At 33.5% G+C, this 4,505-nt stretch overlaps 1 long non-coding RNA gene across 1 annotated transcript; it reads right to left on the bottom strand.

Moving 5' to 3' along the window:
* Nucleotides 1-355: 355 nt before the first annotated feature.
* LOC132698587 (uncharacterized) lies at nucleotides 356-1,125 on the bottom strand. The gene is made up of 3 exons (XR_009618400.1): nucleotides 735-1,125; nucleotides 611-674; nucleotides 356-555 (listed from the first exon to the last, which is right to left on the bottom strand). It is a non-coding gene; the product is annotated as an uncharacterized LOC132698587 (long non-coding RNA).
* Nucleotides 1,126-4,505: the final 3,380 nt, after the last annotated feature.

Raw genomic sequence — 4,505 nt, 5'->3', positions numbered from 1 at the left:
CTTGTTAACCCGATAGAAAAATCCTTTTCGTTAGAAACGATTTGGTTGCAAGATTCAATATTTTTATTTAGTCTCCTAAGCCACACATCACTATCTCTAAGAGTGAACTTGTCGGAAATATGCTTTTTTAATTTTTGTAAGGTTAAAATTAAGATTTGCGCTCTATGAATGATCTGCTTTACGCGCATCGTGGTTTATTAAATATATAACAGTAAATAAGACTTACCCTGTATAATATGTTGATTAATTTTGAATTATTTTGAATTTTTTTAAAGAGTTGGGCTTTCCAATAACTTTGGATCCCTCGTAGACCAGTTTGTACTGCTCCGACGCAAAGTATTCTAGCCTCGGACGGAAAGCTTCTGTCACGCGAGTAGGAAGAAATACTACGGAATTTTCTAATTGCAGCAACACGGAATTGCCAAATTTTGTATTAACAATTTTGGCTCTAGTAATTTTAAACGGAACGCCTATCGGCAATTCATGCAGTTTGACAATCGGCTGCTCAAAATCACCTTCTGCAAGACAGGTTTGATTCAGTTGACTTAAGTCCATCTATAAATTATTATTAATTATTTTATCTCAAAATAAAAAAAATAAAAGAACTTACGCTTAAGATTGCTGCTATTCTATTTGCGGTTACGGGTTGAGAGTACTAAGATGATCTTTAAGACCTTTATAAAATAATTACAAATGTTAAAGAATTAAAATAAGACAATAAAAAAGGTACTTACTGCTTTTTTGTACGAACACCAAACCACTAAGTTAGCTTCCACGTTGCACGAATAATACCAAAAACAACTACTGACAAAACAGAGAAAAATGAGATGTATTTATACGGTGCGAGAATACTTTCTAAAAGTTAACAAACGAAGACACCTCCACATGCGTTGCAACAAATTTTTCCCATTACGTTAATCCCACGGAGCAAATATAAAGGGGGCAATTAATTATTATTCTCAACAAGCAAAACAACTTGACATTTAGACTCGGCGCGTTTTGAAATTCCACATCCCATACGGAGATTGTAAAAAATGAAAGCAAGTTGGCCTTGATCTTTTGCGGCAACATACGTTCGTCCAACGTCCGAAACGGTTGCGTTCCCGTGTGAAAGCGTGTTGACCTTGAGACTTCTACCTGCACGGTTGTCTGGCGACAACATCGCGTCTATTCAAATCCGCGTTGGTGCTTGTGGGTAGAAGACCTTTCGACTTTTAATTCAACCATGGAAGGGAGTGCATGTGTATAAATACGTTGCATGTGTATTGTAGACTATATTCAGTGCAATGAATACAGAAGTGCGATGCCCATTTCCCTACGACCCTACAACTGGTAAGTTTTATATTTTAATTACCTTTATACAGTGCGCGTCTTTTCTTGTGGGTTTCAGTTTGGGTTATCACTTTTTTGGTTAGTTTCTACCTGTTTTTAAAATATGATACTCATCTTTTTTACGTTGCATAATAACCGATTTAAATTGAGTGTTTTTAATATCTTTTAAATGACAGTGAATGGAAAAGGGAATTTTGGCTTTTAAAAAATAAACAATTTTTAAATTTGTTTCAAAAATGTTTTATTTTTTGTACTAAAAAATTGCAGTTTGCCTTTTTGACAATAATAATCGAATTAAATTGAGCGTTTTTAATATCTTTTAAATGACAGTGAATAGGGAATTTTGGCTTTTAAAAAATAAACAATTTTTAAATTTGTTTCAAAAATGTTTTATTTTTTGTACTAAAAAATTGCAGTTTGCCTTTTTGACAATAATAATCGAATTAAATTGAGCGTTTTTAATATCTTTTAAATGACAGTGAATAGGGAATTTTGGCTTTTAAAAAATAAACAATTTTTAAAATTACTGAAAGTTTTGTTTCAAAAATGTGCGTTTTATGGGGAAAACGCGAAATATATACATATTTTTGTTTATTTTTTGTACTAAAAAATTGCAGTTTGCCCTTTTGACAATAATACACTTACATTTAAATGACAGTGAATTGAAACGTGAATTTTGGTATGCGCGTATAACTTAAAAAACAATTTTTAAAATTATTTGATAACCCCCCTTTTTGGAAGTTTTGTTTAAAAAAATGTGTGTTTTATAGGAAACGCTACATATCATACTTTGTTTTGTTCTAGAAAAAATCGCGGTTTGTCCGTATGACAAGTCGCATATTATGTTGGCGCATCGCTTAGGGCGTCACATATTCAAATCACACAAAGAGTACCGGGGGTTAGAATTCCCGGTACGACATGAAACGACAAGGGAACATCACCAGCAGCAGGAGCAACCCGGTGGATCAAAAGAAACAAAGGAGCAGCAGGAGTACCCGGGTGGGTGGTCGACGGAGTGGGACGGCGAGGAGTGCACTTCGTATTTAGATTTCCTCCGGGAACGGGAAGAAGAACAACGCAAGGAACAGGAACAATGGGATGATCGACTGAATCGACATAAAAAGAAGAAGAAACTCCTCGCCAGACCAATTTTATAAATAAAATAAAATAAAATGTATTAAAATTCAAGTTTATTTAATTATCCTCCCGATCCACCGCGTCACCGCGCCGCACCGTCACCGCCCTCTACCGGGGGGGCCTACGACGGTCGGAGCGCGCGACATCTAGCAGCGACGGGCGGAACCGGGGCAAAACAGGACGCTACACAAGCGCGCGACATCTAGCAGCGACGGGCGGAACCGGGGCAAAACAGGACGCTACACAAGCTGGGTGGGGGGCGGAGCGCACTCTGGTAGACAGGGGGACACTAGGACGCCACGCGCGGGGGGCCCCCGCTGCGGGGGGGGTTAGGAAATTGAGGTTATGTACGGTTTCTGTTGCTTATATCGGCACTATACATCTACTCACGCGATCGACGATGATATTCCAGAAATTTGAAATTTGTTGACGTCTGTTTATCTCGGTATGTTCTATGTTTCCTGTCGATGTTCAATTATGGTTGCGTCTACCATAGTTTCAAATTCGGATGGGCATTGTAGAACCGTATTAGATCACCTCGCAATTGTCAATGACGTTAGAAATTTAGTATTACAATTGAAATATTTTCTATTGTTAATTTGACGAATTAGACAATCATATGCGATGAAATTTTAGAAAAATATTGTAATTTTTGTTGATTTCGTTAGGATGCTTGAAAATCGTTATTCGAAAATATATCGGAAAATAAATTTAAAAATAATTCGCAATCGTCCGGGTTATTATCGTTTCTTTTACCTTTTTCTTAATTATAACACGTTGGGATGAGAAGTAATTTTTGCAATAGTGGATATTTTTAATATTGCATGTGTGCACTTGGATTTTTTTTTTAAGTAGATTATATTTTACTCTTTACAGATTTTTTTTATTTCATTTCTAGTCATCACTTTATTTTCTTAAAGAAATAAAAAGGTATCTGTTAGCAATTCCGAATTCGTTTGATAGATGGCGTGAACTCGGGCTTTATATTTCTTTTGTTAATTTTAAAAATATAAAAAAATATATAAAACAATTATTAATTTTGTAATGGTAAGTATTGCACCTAATGTGTTATATAAAAGGAATATTAAAACCTTACTCGTTGAATGGAAATTTGTTTATCTAAATGATGTATTTATTAAACGATTTGAGAGATTCTTCTGATAATTGGTCAATGGTATTCTTAATAACCAAGTTGTCGGTGGAAAAAAATAAGCGTAAAATTTTAAATTGAAAAACAGATATTAGAAAATTGAAATTTATACAGTTTGTATGATTTAAGAAAATATGTAAATAATTAAAACATATTTAAACAATAATATTTCGTATTACAAACTATGATGTAAATATTAAAAGAAAATTGAAATTATTTTGGTGAAAACGATTTAAAATAATTAATTTTAAAACATAAAGAAGACATTTTTAATTTCTTAGAATATCTAGAGAAATAAATTAAAAATTGTCTATTCGAAATAAGTAAAAAAGTATACCTATAAATTATTTCAGCATGAGCGTTATGTTGATGGTAAAAAGAATGGAATTAATTTTAATTAATTAATTTACAATGTCAAATATTAATTACGGTCTACAGTATGAATATAGTAAAAACTTACTTGATATTTGTATTGATTTATCCAATCTATATTTTTCCCGGGAGACAATCTTCTTCAATCGGTGAAAACAGTTCTGGCAAATTCGTTGTGATCATCTCTTTAGGAATTATCGGCAATTGTCTCTTTGAAGTTTTACTAGGTATCTTCACTCACATTCGATGAAAACTATCTAATCCGAATCAGAATGATCCTTCATAATGAACCATTTCGTTGTTGAATTGTATGAAATTTTGTTCCGTATTTTCACCTTTCCATCATCCACGTTGTTTTATTTTGGCGTAAATTCTTAACTCCTACAATCGTCGGAGACAAAACGAAATTAAATTGGAGGCTATGGAAAATAATGTCCCATAAAAATTATAGATTCTATATTAAATACCTGTTATTAGTAAAATGTATTTGCTTGTTTTAAAAAAAAACCTTCCG

The sequence above is a fragment of the Cylas formicarius genome, unplaced genomic scaffold (assembly GCF_029955315.1).
Source record: "Cylas formicarius isolate icCylForm1 unplaced genomic scaffold, icCylForm1.1 PGA_scaffold_2__14_contigs__length_35257938, whole genome shotgun sequence".
Lineage (NCBI taxonomy): Eukaryota > Metazoa > Arthropoda > Insecta > Coleoptera > Brentidae > Cylas > Cylas formicarius.
Note: the sequence above shows the minus strand (reverse complement) of the source record. Positions and strands in the feature narration are given on the sequence as shown.